Source organism: Oenanthe melanoleuca, chromosome 12, assembly GCF_029582105.1.
Source record: "Oenanthe melanoleuca isolate GR-GAL-2019-014 chromosome 12, OMel1.0, whole genome shotgun sequence".
Lineage (NCBI taxonomy): Eukaryota > Metazoa > Chordata > Aves > Passeriformes > Muscicapidae > Oenanthe > Oenanthe melanoleuca.
The window spans coordinates 3,547,422-3,567,009 of record NC_079346.1 but is presented as its reverse complement, the minus strand read 5'-3'; the positions used below and the strand labels follow the sequence as shown (position 1 = coordinate 3,567,009).

The 19,588-nt window shown below is 44.3% G+C and overlaps 1 protein-coding gene across 2 annotated transcripts in view; it reads right to left on the bottom strand.

Annotated features, from left to right (window-relative positions):
• The window catches only part of FOXP1 (forkhead box P1), a 378,724-nt gene that overhangs the window by 344,030 nt on the left and 15,106 nt on the right, over positions 1–19,588 (bottom strand). The window lies entirely within an intron of this gene.

Genomic DNA, 19,588 nt, shown 5'->3' with positions numbered 1-19,588 from the left:
GTGTCTTTGGAGGTCAAACTTCAGATCTCTTCCTTTGGGCTTTTTTTCCCCCCCTTGTTACATTTCAACTTATAAGCACCAGAAAACTGTTTCAAAAATGAAGGAAAAAAAAAAGAAAACAAAACCAACACTTTCTAAGGAGAAAAAAAAATCATATTTCCTCTGGACCAGACATCTCAGCTTGAAAAGGAAGAAAGGGAGAGGAAAAGAGAGGGAGCCAGTTCATGCTGCAGAGCAGCCGCTGGGCTGGAGCTGTGACAACAGCACTGGGACATCCTCACATCCACACAGCACTCCAATAATGCAGAGCAAAGCACTGCCACCCAACCCTATGGACAGAATGCATCTATTTGTGATGAAGAGATAAGCTGAGTTTTAAACTGTGGTGGTTGTTTTTTAAAATCTTCTAAAATCAACAGGAACTCGGCGCGCAGCTCTCCGGCAGCACTCGGAAAAATTGAGTTCACAGCATCGAGGGCACGGGGGGGAAGCCTGGCCTTAGCCAACATCCTTTGGCATGAAGAGATTGCCTGACATCAGCAGAAAGGATCAAACCATGCTCTGAGAAGTTCCTTAGAGACGCAATATAAAAAGCCCAAGTAATATTAAAATAATAGTGACTTATTCACACTAATAAAAGCTAAGGAGGATAGAGAGGGAGGGGAAAAAAAAAAAAAAGAAAGAGACACCAGCCTACAGCAGTAGTAAAAAAAAAAAAAAAAATTACTTTCGGGGTCGAAACCAATGGAATTTTTAAAAAATTAAAACAATTCCATAAAACAACACCACTACAAGCCCACCAAAGCAGCAAGAAGCCATTTTTACCATTTCAATCAAATACAAAGCTAATACACTAACTCAAAGGATCAAGAGAAAATAAGATATGTGGGATGGCAATCTGAATGCCAAGTTTTACCCATGTGAGTTCAGTTATAAATGCTTGGAAAATGTGATTCCCTAACTGAGAAATAGCAGCTGCAGCATTCAAAGGTACTCCAGTAATTACTGGAATGCTCGCTGAAAAACTAGACAGAAGCTAACATCTTACTTACATTAAATACACATTCACCACAAATTAAAAGAGCCACAGAAAAGGGAAAAAAAAGAACAAAAAATAACAAAACCAGAAAACAATCGGCAAGCAGATGTTCAAAAAAAAGAAGGGGGAAAATGACAAGAGAAGGCCAGATGCTCATTTCTGGTGGTTGTCACAGTGCAATGAAGGCACCCCACACTACCAGCCTGCCCAAGTCACCAGAGCTCAACAGCCAAAGCGAGTCAGATTGTCATCTCTACATCTGTAAGTGGTAATTTCATCCCAGATACTGCAATAACACACTGCCTTAAAATCTCCGAAATGCTGCCTAGTCATCTGAGACAGGAGTAAAACAAGCAGCAGCGCCAAGTGGAGTTGTCTGCTACTGCCTGAGGGACTCCTGGGTTTAGCAGCCGGGCTGGCATAAGGATTGTATTATCGAGGAGTGCCCTGCACTGCTTTATTAAGTGCCAGTGAAGTGTCTATTGCACTCAGTGCCTGGGAAATACAGTGAGAAACGCCAACCACCAACCACCAAACTACAAATTAAGCTACTTGACCAATCTGCGCTCATTATCAGCCGCTGGTCCCTGGAAATAACCCGTTCTGGAAGCAAGGGGCTGGTGACGTTAGCAGAGACGGGGGAGAGAACCTCTCTGCAGCGAACAGAAAGCCCCAGGACACGCTGGTAGGAGCAGCCAGTCCACACCCAGGCTCTGGAAGGAGGTACCCGAGGAGAAGTTATCTGCAAAATGTGCATCACACTCTCCTGGCTCTCTTCACACCTCCCCCTTCGCATCCCCACTCCCATGCACCTTCGCGTCTATTCCCACACTTCTCTCGCTACCCACATCCTGAACATATTTATGTTGTAAACATCCATTTGGAAGCACTTGGCGAGCCTGTGGCACACAGGAGGATGCTGCTCTGAGCTTCAGGAGGCAGCCAGCTCACCATGACCCCTCTCTGCCTCTCCCAGCTGCACAGGAGGGGAAAGAATTACTTGGCCCTCACACTTATCTTTTATCCACTCAGGATCCAGATTATTGCCTAATAAAACTTCACGGCAAAGCTATAAAAAATTAAAGGGATATCTCCCTTCCTACATAATGATTTGTCACAAGCCAGACCTAAATCAGAATTGATGAGGTTCGTGGTGCCTTCCTTCTTTTTTTTTTTTTTTTTTAATTTGGCAGAATTTCCTGATTTTTTTTTTGTAGCCCTTCTCACTCCTTACTGACACAGAATTTCTCCTTCAGTGCTCCAGACCTTACTTCTTTATCAAGATGAAGTAAGAGGCGAAAGGCAGCTGAGCCAGCAGAAATGTTCCCACTGTCCTTCAGGAAACAGAGAAGAGTCCAAGTAGTTGGTATGATTCAGAACTAGTGGTAGAAAAAGGACAAACCAGATTACAGCAACAGAGGACTCCATCCAAAACCTGCATCCAAAGAGACTCCTGCTAACATATGGTGGAAATGTGACTTTTTGCAAATATCCTCCGCAGAAGCCAATTCCTCTCCTCCACCCAAGCCACATCCAATAGCTCTAGTAGAGAGAGCTGTTACTTACACGTATTAGTCAGGATAGGCATCAGCCATGATACCAATTTTAATCCATCTAGCTAATGAGGAATCTGCCATCTAGTTAACGTGCTCAGATCCTCCAGAGAAATTAAAATCCACCTATTCAGGCTCCTCTCTCACTGAGCACTGCCCATCCCAGAGCACAGTGGCTGCTTTTCCCATCATCGTGTCCCGTGCTCTCTCCAGCACTGCTCAGCTCCACCAATACAAAGGAGAAGCACCTGAAGCAGAATTGCACTGAAAAGACAGAACTTGGAAAGAATGCGTTAGCAACTTCAATCCAAATATAAAATGCATTTAAAGGTCATAATTTGCATAACTACATCTCATGGTTTTTTGTTGTGTGGGGTTTGTTGGTTTGTTTTTTTCGTTTTTAAATTGCTCTATCCTGGAAGGTGCAGAGCACCGCTGCTGCTTCTCATTTAAAGTTTTGACAACTCCTAGGGCTGCTCAGTGCTTGGTAGGACCAGCTCTGCAAGGACTCCTAGGACCACACTAACAGGTACATAGCATTAATAGAAAAAACCTTTTCAAAACACAGACTAATGGAAGGAGACACATGGCACCGTTATCACGTGAGGACACAGCTGGGCTGATGCAGGAGTTTCACTTTCTTGTGATGCAGTCTTGATAGTGGATTCAGAAAAGCAACAAGATACAAGCAGTTGTAACAGGAAAAGCTCAAAATGCCACAAAATGCCCCAACAACTGTCATAGGTGTTTTTTTAATCCTTTTGTTCACTTGGATCAACTGCTCCTCCAATCTGCACACAACAAGGATTCCACACTGATCCCCTAGACCTTCATCCCCAGACCCAGTCCCATGAGAAGTGTCACATTTTCCTTGAAAGGATTGTAACTGTAGCAGGTATGAGGAATGCCCTCTTCAACAGAAATGAAAATCAGAGACGCTGGAACATTCAGCTCTTGCTTCCTGCACGAAATTAATTATAACGGCCAATCTGTGCTGCTGCTTAGTCTGCAGGGGAAAAGATGAAATAGCTAAATTGATATCACGGCAAAGGAAAGGCTCATCACAGCAATGTCTGAGGCTGAAGTGGAATTCTGCCTTTGCCTGAGCTACAGAAGGGAACTCTAGAGATGGCTGAAAACTGTGGCTACAAGCCTGCAGCTCCCCCAGCTTGTACAAATGTGCTTGCAGAGATCAATGTGCTCAGCGTTGGGTTCAGAGGCTGAATGCAGCTCTATCACCATTAGCACCTGACTGATGATTGACACAAACCACACACCACCTACAAAGGCACTGCACAGACCCGAGTGTCTGGGAAATGCAGGCTTCCCCAGAACCCTCTGAAACATCTCAGATGTTTTCCCACATTAAAAAAAAAACCCAAAAAAAAACCAACAAAAAACAAAACAAGATCAAGGTTGCAGTATCTGTGTTAAATTAATTTCCACAGCATCTGCTTGCGTTCCTTTGGAAAGTTAAGAAATATTCTGTTTATTCTGGATTGGGGACAAGATCTTTCTCCCAAAAGCGAGTTCATCCCAGTCCCAGAGTCCAACCATTAACCCAGCTTTGCCACATTCACTAAACCATGTCCCTAAGCACTACATCCACTCATTTTCTGAACACTTCCAGGGATGGTGACTCTACCACCTCTCCAGGCAGACTGTCCAGTGCCTGACCATCCTTTCAGGGAAGAAACTTTTCATAATATCCAAATTACACTTCCACAGCACAAGCTGACACTGTTTGCTCTTTTCCTGATGCACTTTTCTTATAACCATCAACCCTAAAACACCCACCTGGTAAGAACTGCTGCTTTTCCAGCACTGACCCCCGCAGCCTCCCCACCCTACTGGCTCCGAGGGAAGGAGGCTGAAGCTCCCTACTCCTGGTCCTGCTTACCAGGGGTCTTTGCAGGCCCCAGGACGAGAGGTGGCTCCATCCAGTGAAGCAGCATTAAGTGAGAATCGGAGCAAGGACAGTCCAAACTCTCCAGAGCGTTCTGGCAGGAGCAGATCCACTCACAGCCTCAGGCGTAGTGAGGAAATCCCACAGGTTCCCTTCGCTGCAAGGCGTGCTTTGCTGTGCTTTGCTCTTGTTTGTTTGTTTTGAAATATTCTGGCAGTGGAAACAGAGTCACTGTTTTGTTTTTCTCCCCCACATATGCTATATAATTTTGTCTCTAGCACTCGCTTGTTGCTTACTCAGTTGCCTATAGTCTGCCTCTCTCAGAGGAACGCTAGCTGTGTTTGTCCCCAAACTGTATCCTGATCCAACTGCTTTGTGTCATCCCACCAGCCCAGCTCAGGGAGCAACGATCAAAATATTTGTGCTAGGATGCAATGCAGAGAGATGGGCATGTAAGTTATTTCAGAGCAAAGCTGACCCACAAGGCTGAAGGGTGTGCAGAAGTGTTTTGGCTACTGAACTCAGGAAACACGACATGAAAAGAGGGAGTAGTGCTACAAACAATACCAAGGCTTTGTTTGTGCCAGATACACTGCTAAGAAAATACCACATTTCAGCTACACAACACAGCCAGTCCCCCTGCAAATGACTGCACAATATGACCACGCTTCCAGCAGCATTTAAATATGGCAATAAATTAATACAGGACATCCCAACCGGCCACGGGTCGCAGTCATCAACAAGTAGGTCAAACTAATTCTGGAAGGCTGTGAGAGGCACATAAAATAGTGTGTGGCAGTGGTCCGAGGCAGGGATGAAGCAATCCCCAGTTCAACTCATCCAAAGCACTGACACAAGCCCAGGTGCCAAAGGGATCCAGGACCAAGCCATTCCCAGTCTACGCAACCCGCCTGCCATCTCTGCAAGTTACAATTAACTTCCCAGACAAAACGCAAATACATTAAAAAAATACCCAAGCCAATTAAGACACAAGTGTTTAAAGACATGAGTAGTAATTACAAATGCATTATTCATACCTAATTTACAAGATGAACTTCTTTCAGTAAAATATTAAACTGTTTACATGCATTCAGGAAGACAATTTCCCAACCCCGCGCGTCCTGCTCTGGAGCGGTGACTATTGCTATGCAACAACTCCACGGACTTACAGTGTACACTGTGGAGTAATCAGAAAATGTTTGACCTCAGATATCTACTTGACCCCACAGAAATGCAGACTCGCTCGCTATAAAATCCTAAACAATGGGGCAGACAAGGTCAGAGGGTCAAAGCAAGTATTAACAGGTCATTGTGCAACCCACTTGGGAGCAATTACTTCTGGTCACGGCTAAGTGGACACTTGATTGAATACCACTAAGACAGCTCACATCCCACAGATAACAATCCTCACAGCGATTAAGAATTAAAGCCCCCATGATTCAGCCTTTATTACTCAAATGAACCTAACTATTCCATAAAAAACTCTTGGTATATGCATGATGCAAGGTCTAAATTGAAATGCCACCTCATTAAACAATAATATCTAATTTTATCTAAATGAATTTTCATGAAAGTACGCCACACAGCTCAGGAATTTTTAAAATGAATTATCACAAGTGATACATAATTTCACCAAAACTGCTGCAGGAAAAAAAAAAAATTAGCTTCAGGGATGAAAGGGAAACATCTATGCTGAATGAAAATTGCACTTCTTTCTGCAAGCAGAAAGGGTAAAAGGGGGCTTCAGGGCTTCTGCCAGACAATAGAGGCAGATTTTAATCAAATCAACACCTTTCTGCTATGTCAGGTATGCTCACCCTACCCCAGTTAACAGTAGCACTGAAACACATGTCAAGAATCACTGCACACACAGGCCACCTTCAGAAATGGGGATGTAACCTGCACACAGCCCCTAAAATTGGGGTTTATTACCATAAACTGCTGAAAGAGCCACCCTTGGCTGACCATTAACTGGCCTCTATTACCTCAGCTGGAAACAGTACATCCCCTCCTGCAGGTGAAAACCTTGGTCCGACACCATTCAGGAGCTCCTAATTATTTTACAAAAATGAGCAGCACAGATAAGACAACTGCTTTAAAAGGGTTTCAGGAATCATTGAAGAGAAAAAGAAAAAAGGTAAGTGGATTTCATTTTTAGCCTATTTATTTATGGATTCCATGGGCAGAGGTGGCAGGACCCACTGCCATATTGGTAAAAAGCAAAAAAAAACCAATGCCATCATCCTAAGGTGCTCACAGCCTTATTTCTAAAGCTTCATATGTGACTTTTTCCAAGGCCTGGCTCTCTCTCAGACCTCCCTTGTCCAGTTAGTTCTTGGAATATATTCAGAATGTACTTATAAAGCCTCTATCTTCTTGCTATGGCTATGGCTATGGCGAAGAGGACCAAAAAACCCCAAGAGACCAAAAAAGTCCTCCAATACAAAATACTAAAAATAGCCACATTTTCCAAACAAGCCCAGGATAAGCCTGTGGAGAGGAACAAGTTGCACAGATGCTGGTGCTTGACCAGAGCAGGTGGAAGGCTGGGTAAGGCCACCAGGGAAGTGATGCTGACACAAATTTGGGCCCTTCTGGGGATGAGCTCCTTTGCCCCTTCCCTGCTCCGCCCCAGCAGCAAAGCCAGCGCCTCGGGATATTTCAGAGCACTGCATATGCAGACACTCGGATGTGCAAAATTATGCATGCATGTTTGGAGGCCATTTTAGAGCCCGGCTCATGAGTCATACAGAAAGTAGATCAGGAGAAAAAGAAAAGTTTTAAGATGCGTCTTTTTGTGTTCTTGCTACTGCAGCATGGCTTTGCTCTTCTTCCCCCCTTTTCTTTAGTATTAAAACTCCCTGTAGCTGTTGGAAAATTCCAGGGCAAACCAGAAGTCTTTTACATTAGTTTTAATACCGTGATAGTCAGCTGATAACATTTCAGATATGCAAAATCCAAGCCTGTCGGGCTGGTGTTCACCACTGTTGATTACTGCACAGGAGCACACGAGGAATGAAAAGCTGCGTGGTTGCTTCTCCCTTGTCCTGCTGCCAGCGAGGTGTAATAATGCTATTATGAAAAGCAAACAGGGATGAACTCTGCTCAAACGGTGAAGCCTGAGCTGAGAAATCAATTCCTGCATCAGCTGTGGCCCCACGACAGAGTAATGCTGTCACAAAGTTCATCAAGCCCTCAAGATCTTCACCCTGGTTTACCATATTTTACATATTCCATTGGCACTGAATATTCATATTGTGGCAGTTTCTGGAGATCAACTAAAGCTGTCACAGTGGAGAAAAAACAGCCCTGGAGTTCAGCCACCAGCTGGAGATTCCATCAGGAGGTCCATGCTTGGTTTTCCTCTTTTCCATGGACTTTCTGCCCAGCTGCATGTCCCCTGCACCCCTGCTTGCCCAGCTCTAGGATAAGCATCCCATATTCTCCTCCTACCCTGTGGGGGACAATGTGTGACAGACCCCAGTGCCCTGTTCCACTGGCAGACAGTGCTGCTGGGTGCTGTAACAGCACATTGCAGATGAGAGACCTAAAATAAGATGTATTCTCTAAGACAGGCCCCTTCACACCCGATAGGGCTGTAAATGGGAAACAGAAGTGCTGCCAGCACACAGGGACTATCTATGTGGCACTGATGCAGTGAAGAGGTACTGATGACTCTGGGATACAGGAAGGTGGTTAAAATGGGGCAAAACTGAGGAGAGCTGGGAAAAACTTTGTCTCTGCAAGAGAGAACAAAGCCATGAAGGGATGCAAAAGCACTCTGAAGTCAGAGTGGTGTTTTGCAGCCACAAACCCAGTGGTTCTCATGGAAATAAAGATACACATTAAAAAAAAAAAAAAAAAAAAAAAAAAAAAAAAAAAAAAAAAAAAGAAGAAAAAGATGAGGCAAGAAGATACAAGAGAACTCACTGTGAGCAGCAGTTGAGTCAGAGAAGGGCAGGATTGTGAGGCATTAAGCAGGTAACACCACCTGGTCTCACCACCTGGGAGTCATGGGGGAATCACTCACCAGGGCTCCCTTGACCACGCTGGGCAGTGGGTAGTCCCTTCCTATTTCCTAATGCTCTCCAAACCACTTAAGCATACCATACATAAAACACAAAGCTGAGAGTTATTACAGTCAGCCAGGCCAAAATCTGTGGGGTGGTTCAATGACTCTCTGACGTGCTTCTGATGAGGAAGGTGAATGAATGGGAGAAGTCACACCTAAGTGAGCCAGGACAGCAGTGCCTCAGAGCACCAGACCATTGCACAGGGGATGCTATCTGGTATGAATTTGAGCACAAAGATGATTTTATTTTTTTCCTATTTGTTGTTTCATTTGTATATCCAGGAATTTCTTCTTGAATTATTAAGTGCTGGACTATTCCCTGATCTTTTTCTGCATGCTGCACTGTAGGCTGCTTCCTGTCCACCCCATCCTCTCCCCTGCACCATCTCTTGGCCAGGAATTCAGCGCCTACTAAAAATGAAACAATCAGCAGAATAACCCTGGTTAAAATTTTGAAACCCACTCCTACCTGGAGCAGGGGAGAACACTCCAGAGCCTCTATGTTTCAGCTGCACTTCCCAGTTAAGATCACATACTGGAACTGCTCTGAACAGTCACATCCACACACCCTGTGCTGGCTGCACCCAAGCTGGACTCTAAGCACAGCCCTGCAGTCACATAACTCACATGTGAGTTTTCCAGAGAAAAGCTGACACTTTTGTAGAAGAACCTGAATTATTTTAACCTCCCCAGTAGCAGATCAACACCTGCAAACCACAACATTCATCTGCCAGCACAGACTTGGATCTCAGGAAAGTGGGCACATAGGGTGACCTATGGGTGATGCCCAAATTCACCAGGGGGGAGTAATGACCACATTTGTTTCCCTCCCCTTGTTCAGCAACTGGAAAAATCATTGCAAAGGAGGCCATGTCCCAGAGCCATGGCTGGAGGTGAAGGATCAGCACAGGATTTCTGCAGGGGAAGGAAATCAAGAAGGAAATGGCTGGGGCAGATAAAATCCCCAGTTCTCCCTCTTGTCAAACAGGACGTTTCTGCTTCAGGAACAGATGGGAAGAGAATCCACTCCATGGCTAAGCCAGAGGAGGTAGAGGAGCCTGAAATAAAGTCCCTTTGAGTTCAGCTCTGTGTCTGACAGCCTGACTCAGTCATGGACCCAGCAGATAACAGGCGACCATTCATCAGCTCAGCAACACACAAAGGCAAGAATTTCCCTTCTTAAAGAGATTTAATGATAGAGCTTTAGAAACTGGTTAAAGGAGAGAGACTGAGAGTGAACACACTAGGGATGAGACCCAGTGGGTTGCTATTAATATTTCCCAGTTTGCAGCACTGGAAGGACACAATTCCAAGAGCTAGGCACGTTCTTCAAGCAAAACACTGCCCAGCTGCAAAATTAGAGTTGAGTTCAGAGAAAAAGGAAAGTTTTTCAACCAATCTAGGCAAATGGACTACTGACTTTTTTTTATTTTTAAATCACAAACAGAAAAAGCTGACCATGAATACTTGTCTTCCTTGGTATACAGAAAAAAAAAATATAGATACAACTAACCAGCTGGCTGGGGATGTCAGCCAATTCTCTGTCCAGGAAAGATTTTTTTTTTTTTTTTTCACATCTTCCTTTGAACACTGAAAATTAAACCATACTCCATAAGGATAGTCAGTCAGAGAGGAAGCCTGCAAGTGCTACACTCATCACCCAGAGCTGCATCCTCTTGTGCCAGTGCATCCTTCCAAAACACACCCCACCTCTGCCATCCTGCCCGCAAAGGGCTGCAGATGCTGTGCCTTTTCTAGGGTGAAGCAGTTGGGAGCAGAGAAAAGCAGCTTTCAGCTCTGCAGCTTTTTTCCTGTTCAGCTCCCTGCAACACTTGCCTTCCTTTTTGGTACAGAATACTTCAGTTGCCTGGAGCTATTCTAGTTTATACTGGGCATTCATAGCAGAAGCCCAACATCTCTCTTGCTATTTTTGCTCATGGCTACCTAGGCAAGCAGCTCCCATGCTACAGAGAAGCACCTTCTTAATGAAGCAACTATGAGATCAATGTTGTATGACTTCCAAGAGCAAAACAGTTTACAATTAGCTGAAGGTCTGGTATTTGACAGTTTTTTATGGCTCTTTTACAACTGTTTGCAAATCTTTTCTTCCTTTAAATTATTCTGAAAAGTGTTAGGGGAAAGCCAAAAGTTATTTTGTGCAAGCATGTGTCTACTTGCATGGATCCAAAAGTCTTTTTAATTTAAAACCACCATTACAAATGCTTGTATTTACATGATAGTTGTTTATGTAATGCTCTAAAGAAAATCTAAATGAAGCACAGAAGCCAATGCTAATGCAGAAGATGGTGGGAGTTAATGAACATGCTCCTGGGGCAGTCCAGGAGATGGCAAGACTTACAGCCTGTGCCAGAAGGATTCAACAAAAAGACTGCATCTCTCAAATTCTCCATGCAATGTATAACCTGTGATTTTTAGCCTTCTCATCTGGATTCTTGTGATGTTCAGGACCTCTGTTCACATATTGGTCCAGCAGTAAAAAAAAGTCAGATTTATGAGGACACCGCCCCCAAAATTCAATTTTCCTCTTGAGATTTGAAGCATTTCAATAAATGAAAGCAAAAGCAGAAATTAAACTCAGAAGTCTCTCTCCAAGCAGGCCTTTTCTGACTCCACGCCTCTCTTCCTTTCATTCATGGCATGTGAACCTTTTAGTACTCCTGAACAAGTCACAGGTCTGGAACAATCTGACTTCCAAAGCGGGGCAGCAGCCCAGGTCTTGGCTCTGAACAGCACAGCACAGCCCCCCACCTTCACCTCAAAGCATCACCTTCTCCAAGTGAAAGCACAAGAGAATGCATTCACAGATAAAAAGCATGTTCTAGCCTGAGGCCTGTCAGCATGGCACATGCCTAAAGAGAAAAATGAATCTGCATGATAGAGACTTGAAATGCAGGTGCCTGGATGGCAACGAGGATTTCCAAAAGGAGGCTTATGTATGGTAAAAGAAAAGAAAAAAGGGATGCTCATTTGCAAGAGAAGGCAGGACAAAAACCAAAGCTACACCTGTAAGAAACAAGTTTCTTTGCCAGATGCAGTAAGAAGGTTGTACCTTCATTTGAGGCTCCAGCCAAAAAGATTAAAGCCACTTCCACCCTCACCCAAATCACCAAGGAGACCAAACCTTCTTCAGCTTTTAACTGCACTGAAGTCAGAGCTGAGGGAGGGCTGAAGAGAACCCTTTCTCTCTCCAAGCCCTAGATCACTATCACAGTCCCACAGCATCCTCCCTGCTGCTCCCTGCCCCTCTCCCCCTGTCCCAAGGGATGCAGCAGCTCCCAGCCAGCACACCACACACAGCTGGGGCAGCATCCTGCTGGACAAGACACCCTGATCCACGCCAACTTTCCCTTGTAATCGTGCCCATGGTTTGGCAACACAATCCAGACTGATGGCATGCAAGATCCTACATCTCCCAGGGGAAGCTGAGCTCCAGCTCACAAAGTGCCTCCAGCAATAGGGAACTCTACCAAGTTATGTACTCTTCTGCATGTTTGGGGTTTTTTAAACACCTGAAGAAAAAAAAGACAGAGAAATCAATCCAGTAATCCTTGCTGATTATACTCACAGTAATTATACTTGTGTTATGCCAACAGTATCTTCAGTCTTGAGATTTGAGATAGCTCCACTGCCTCATGGATGAAACAAAACCACAGGTTTTAAGCCACTAGAAAAAGGACAGTAGGTGTGGAAGGTGTTTTGGGGATGCAGGACAGGCAGAGCAGCTGGATGCTGGTGCTGTCTGTAAAACCACTCTGCTCCTGCCTGGGGCAGAAAGCAGAGCCCAAACTCTGCCCAAACAAATGAAAGCAGAGCAGCCAAGGTGCAAGGACACAGCAGACCAGAGCAGGGGCCACAAGTCCAAGACAAGGTGAAGATGACAGCCTGCCAAGATGATCAGACAAGGCTCTCACAGACCTGAGCAAAACAAGGCACTTTACAGAGCTTCAACACCTTTGCTGTGGAGACCTGCTGTGTCCCCCAGGGCAGCCAGCCCCTGGGAGCCCAGGCAGGTGACAGCTGGGACCTGTTTGTGCCTGGCAAAAAGCTGAGCAAAAAGGTAAGAACAATAAAACCCCTCCCTCACTTACCTCTCTGTGCAGCCAGGTGTTGGTAGAGTTATTAAACTTATAAAATCTACATTTTTCTTCCTAGATGAAGGCTTTACATTCACATCAGTAAAGAAATGCCCAAGGTTTAGAGGGCTTGATCCAAGAGCTACCATCCTCCAGCCCTTACAGGAAGAATGTCCAACTTCCTAAATATTTGAATATATATTTTACAATGTAAGTACATTGTGTGGGATGAGAGAGAACAGTCACCACATCACAGTTTGCTCAGCTGGATCCTGCCCAGCTGTGGGATCACCAGTGAGCAGCAGATAAATTTCAGTCCTGATCTGACACTGGTTCCTCCTGTTGCTTTTGGCTTGCTGCTTAACACCCAGCATGTCCAAGTTTCATCGCTTTATATATACATACATAGATCTATGTATACATACATACTGTAGGAATCATATTTATTCAACCTCCTACAATGTTCAAGAAAGCACTGAATTATGCTAAAGCAGTTGAAAGTGAGGAGCTCTATCAGAGAGATCAGGAGCCTCGAGAGAACAAGCAGTGATTTCACATCAGCCCGCAGAGCTCTGGAGTGAGCAGCCACCGCCAGCCTTTGAAAACCAGGACCCTTCTGAGAGAGCTTAAAGACGGCTGAAAAACACTCCAGATCTTCGGAGGAAAAAAAATATATAAATATATATGATCAGAAGACACCACAGCCAACCCAAAGCACTTATGGGCAAACCACTGATTTGCAATTCCAAACCACTTTTCCACCCAAATCCTCCGCGTACTATCTTATCTGATCTTCTCTGAGGGAATCCCCCAAACCAGCTTCAGACAGGACCTCTCAAGCTGTGCTCTGAGCACTTCTTAGCACTGAAGGTTTGTGCAAAATGCTGACAAACTAACAGCACTTTTGTGCACTGTCGCCTTTTTTTGTAGATTTTTTTTTTTTTTTGTGTTCTGGCAAGATTATCCTCACCAGGCTGTGCTCTCTAAAGGTTGCCATACCCCACACAGACACACACCTTTACTGGCCACAAGTTAATATTAGCATAAAATGAATTTTAAGGGAGATGCGATCTGTATGAACACCATAACAAAAAAAAGGGCTGCTTTACTGACGTTCAATAAATGTTTTAAAGTCAGCAACCACAGGCAATTCTGCTTGGGGGCTCAAAACCAGGCATGTTCTGCTACAGTGGTAAAAAATACTGCTAAGAAACACCTCAGACCCACTGCAGCACACCAACAGAGAGGTCATGTTGAAGCAGACTGAAGACATTGATCCTTCTTATTAGCAAAATGCCCTCCATTAGATGACCTCAGCATTTCACAAGCATTATATTTAAATCCTCCAGTAGTCTCTTAACATGGCAACCTTTGCTCATTCCCACTTTGCAGACAGAGGCACAAAGATGTGGAAGACATGGTGTAGCAATAGTTATGAAATAACAAAGTCTCAAATTTAAATTTGCAGGCTTCACTTTAATGCCCTTTGTCCAAAAATCTTTTTGCTGAAATCAGTGGGAAAGTAAGAAGACTCCCTCCCTCTCCCCTTGTTATCTTGCCTTCCTGGAGGGAAAAAAAAAAATTAAGAGAATACCTTCAATTTGGAATCAAAATCCTTTCAGCAAACTATTTTTGAGGAACACTGCATGGAAACACACCTGTTTTAACTGGGGATGTCAAAAGCCCAAAAAAAAAAGTGTCACAGAATAATGATGCTTTTTTTGAACAATCAGTATCAGTCTGTTCCTGGCATTAATTTTGGAAATGGTATAGCTAATATGACAGCTATGATTTGGAGCCTTCAAAAGGCATAAGCTATTGGCATTTTAAATACATTACACACAAACACGCACGCACCCCTACACCCACACTAACTCTGCAGATTTGTTCTGCTCCTGTCTGCTGGCTCTTCTGCGTCTACTCCACAACAGATTGTTTCCTTCCCTCATCCCAGTTTTTTCCTAAGGGGGTTTTACATCAGGCACCCAAATAAAAAGGGTTCAAAGAGGCCTGCATTACCACAGCACACAGCAGAAGGGATCCTCTGCGACTCAATGGACACAATCAAGCCTTTCAATTAAACTATTACCCAAAAAGGTGTGGGTGGCTTATTACCAAAGACAGCATTTATTTTAAAAAATGGAGAGTACCATTAGAAACACCTAATATAACTCTTATTAACTTATTTGAATCTAGTTGTGAGCACATTGGGTTTCTAAGTGTCTGCTAACATAGCATTCTGTTTGCCTAATTAAGTTTTCAGTAGGGGAAGCTATAGCTCTCACATTAATATAGGGAACTGAAAAAAAATCACATATAAACCAATGCTGAGCTTGATTTACCTTTATTGTGTAAGGATTTGCTACGGGCTTTTCAACAACTGCTAACTAATTTTCCATCAAAAAGCACAATTGCTGTACAAATTCCCGTTCCAGCCCAAGCAATGGGGATGATGGACTCGCCCCAAATTATAAACCCTCCAGGCAATCCCCACAGCACTCCCAGGCCCTCTGGTTTCCCTCATCACTTTTTCCCTTTGCTAGTCCATGTTCTGAACCTTGAGCTTATTCCCCCAGCCGTGCTGCTAAGCAGTAACGCTCTAGCTAGGGAGCATCAAGCAGAGGAAAATTACCATTAGCCAAAAAAAAAATTAATCTTAAGAGGCTTAAAAGAAATCTCAGGGAATCAACTCCGATCTCCATGACAAATAATTAGCAAAATAAAGATAAAATACTGAAGCATCTCAGCTTTCCGCTACATTCCAAAGCGGCTTATTTTCTCCCTAAATTTTACTCCTGCTGCATTTAAAAAGCTCGCTTGCAACTTCCAAAAAAAAAAAAAGAGGGGGGGAAAAAACCCAAAAATCAAACAAAGACAGAGTGTTTTGCCCAAAAAGACAAGATTTCTGCCCGGCCAGTCCCTGTACCCAGCACTGCTCCAAGCAGGGCCCCCAACCCACACCCCACGGGACCTGCTCATGGGGCGAGCACTCCTGGAACAGGCCCATATTACAGCATTAATATAATTTACAAAATGGTTAAAAATCAGAATGTTTTTGCTTCGTGAAAAATAACACACTTAATGCTTTTCATCTGGCACATAAAATTTACAATACCTCCAGGAACATTTTCTTTGGTTAAATCAACACTATTGGTACTTTTTTAGCCCATAAGCATATTACAGCCCCAGCTTTTCATGGGTTTTTTTGGTTGTTGTTTTCACCCATTGTAATAAACTTTTCAGAACCAGCAATGATCATCAATAAAATGCATTCCCATGTCAAACAATTTTAACTACTGCTTTTAAAACAATAATAAAAAAGGCGGGGTTGGGGAGAGGAGGAAGAAGGATTGGCTTCAAACCTGAGCGGTACAGCAAACTATCTATGTAATTAATACAAAGTAATCGTCTGCGCGGCCAAACTCGAGCGCTCTCGGCAGAATTGTTTCCATGCGGCTTGCAGCAGGCAGCCGCAGCAGATGTTGGCTGTTAAAGGGCGCAGACGACACAGTTCATGACTCCTGCGGCACATCTGCAGCGCACGGAGCGGGGAGCGCCGGGCCAAGCCGAGCCGAGCCAAGCAGAGCAGAGCCAGCCTTCTTCCGTGCCGGGGCTAAAAATAGAGGAGGTGTTGGTTTGCTCCGGCGCTGGAGCGGAGCATCCCGGGCGCGCCGGGGGATGCGGGGAGCGGCAGCCGCCGCCTCCGAGCGCCGCTCCGCACGCCCGCTCCTCATTAACTGGGCGGCGATCCAAGTTCATCTGGGCCCCGGAGAAAGGCAATGCTTGTGTTTAGACCGCACAATACTGACATAACATTAACAGATTTACATATGCAAAACTGTGAAGCAACAGGCATTCCCCCTCAATTGACCCACAGCTTGTAGTGGCTGCCGAGTTATTCCCTGCTTAGGCTCCGTAACCAAGTGGGCGTCATGCGACTACCATCTGGGTACCACTTATTTAAAGCTGGCAGTCTCTCTGTAATAGGCAAGCTGGCAATAAGCAGGAAGGGAATAAATTGCATCATTTAGTTAACATCCACTTGCTTTGCGGCTGTTAAAAACCCATGACTGAATAATAATTTGGTTATTTCTTTTGCCAGACAATGCTGTCGGCCAAAAGCGTACTACGCATGCTGCAAAACGTCAGCTTGCAAAATTTCCACTTTAAAAATAAATTAAAGAAATTTGCAGTATAATGCGAGCTAAGAAGTTTTTCCAATGCTAGCAACTCAAAAGCAATCGAGCTCTGAAAATAAACATGCACTACTGTAGTCACCAGATTCTGCTTTTCCCTAAAATCTTCTTTGTTTTTATCAGCCACCCACCACAATCCATTAAATTTGCCAAACATCACCAACCTGGCCCGTTACAAGCACAGGAACTGGGATTTGCTTGCAGTAATGCTTGTTAGATCCCAACACTTCTCCATTTCATGCTACCCACTGCCCTTCTCATCTTTGCCTTAATTCGTAGATTTTATCATTTCCTTCTGTCTGACAACTGCTTTCACACAAATCAGTATCAAAGAAAGTGGCTGAAACCAGAGACCACTGAAATACAGCTAGAACATAGCCTTTGTTAAAAAAACAAAAAAGGAGGAAACAAAGAGCTTTTGAAGTGGGTTTCTCTTTGGGGCTCTTTAGTTTGAAGAAAATTAAGTTACCAATAGTAATCAATTTATTTTTGTCCCAATTTGCTCGAAATACGGCCTATGCACATGTATCTCAACAACCATCTCTCCTCAGGACTAAAGGGAAAGCCCATGCTGAGTGCACTTTTATACTGCAGGGATAACAAGGCTTTGCATTATACAGTGGGAAAAGTCAGAAGAAACATTTCCAGCGGATTAATGGTGAGGATGAGCCCAGAGCAGAGTCCACAGGTATGAGTGTTCTCCCACAAAATCACGCTCGCTCCTCCCTCGTTACACTGTGAAGGGGCATCAGGGACTCTGAAGTGCAGAAACAAGACAACCAACAGTAAGTGGAAAGCTGAGTTCATTAGGAACTCACTTCCAGTGATGGAGAAGAGGATAGCAGAGCAGAGCAGAGCCACACACCTCCCACGTCCCTGCAGTACCCTCCAGCACCCACTGGGTATGGCACAGACACACAGCTGGGCATGGACATTCCAAAGGCAGGTGGGACACAGCATCCTGCCCTGCCCATCACTGCCCTGTCCCCAAGCAGGGCTGGGGCACTGGGGCAGAGCCCAACAGGTGCCACTGTCCACACTGTGCCATGCTGCTGATGGCAGGTACACCCAAGATCACATGTGGATTCAACACAGGTGACCCCTTCCACAGCAGCACAGCCCTGGTGCAACAGCACCTTCAGCACTCAAAATCCTTCCTGAGCTAACACACACAACAATTGCTTACTTAAACAAAAAAAAAAAAAAAAACAAAAAAACAAAAAAACAAAAACAAAAAAAAAAATTTGGAAAAGAAGCTTTTAACAGACTTCCACAGCACTGTGCAGCCCTTCCTGCTCCACCTGGGATGCTCAGCCAGCCTGAGGCAGGCAGGGAAACACAGAATCCACACACAGCACTCCACAAGGTGGGATCACCTTGGAATACAGCAGACCTAAGGGCCAGTGTAACAGCTTGCAGGCTTTACAAACAGGAACGAAAGTAAGATGGATGAAAAGAGTTTTAGTTGGCACCAACCTGACAAGACAGTGTCCAATGAAGGGTGAGAGTAAAAAAGGGAACAGAAACCGAGGGCAGAGAGAAAAATCTGTCAGAGGAAGTGTGATGCCAGAAACTGTTCCAGGACCCCATGGCTGGATGCCAACTCAAAGTCTCCAAAAAAAAATAAGGCTCCAGAGCCCCTAAAACCTTGCTGGTTAAAAAATCTGTGCAGACTGAGGTTTGTCAAGTCATACTTGTGCTTGCAGTGCCTGCTCCACCACTCCGACCCAGAGGTCTCAGCTTGGAATACTTCTCTGGAGAGGAGACCCAAGGCATCCAGTAACTTTGGCAAGGAGAGATATGCATTCCCTAAAGCATTTGTGTAACTCAGAGAGTGTTTGAAAAGCTCTGCAGTGCTAAGCCTTAGCACTGTTAATTGTATACACCATACCCAAGATCATCAACCCAGTAATGTTGTCACCCATGTGGTACATTACTGTATGGTCAATCTCCCTAATTATTCTTGAGTTATTTTTTCCAGTAGATCTACAAAATTATCAGCATAAATCTCAAAACATTTACCAGTCAACAAACTCAGCACAACAGACATAAGCTTGGCTCTGACAAATAAAAAGACTAAGGAAAATGTATTTATTTGTAGCAAATGTCCTTTCCTATAACCATCAAACAGATTACAACTGCATTTCTCTCCTCGCACTGCACCCTGGGATCCAGGCATTTAACTAGCACACACTACAGAGCTGGATTAATCATAAATAGAATATATTTTTAAGTGCATTAATTATGTAACAGATGCTTCCAGGATTCCAATGGAGGCAATTTTTAAAATCCCAGTGTACAGTTTTATGAATCTGTGCTGTTTCAAGGTTGTTTTTAATTTGCACTCAATACTACACTTATTTAAAACCAAGAGGTAGTCAACCACTGCCTAATTATTTTTTATTTTTTTTTTTTCAGTTCAGGCTGGAAGACATATCCTACACTGCTGCTGCTGGACACCCCAACTGGTGACAGAAGTTCCTCCCATTTCCTTGCCATGATGATGGGTCTGAATAACGAGCTGTGTGAATGCAAGAATTCTTCATTTGCCTTCTATTAATTTCTCCTGCTCAGACTCATTTCTGCCATTCAGAAGTCTCAGTCTCCTCCTGCACATTCCTATTCATGTAGCAGATGTGATTCAGTGCACACATCACACGTGGAGGCCCTAACAGGGACAGTGGGGCACAGACAGGATGCTCAGGGTTTCCAAACAGCTCTTTATTTA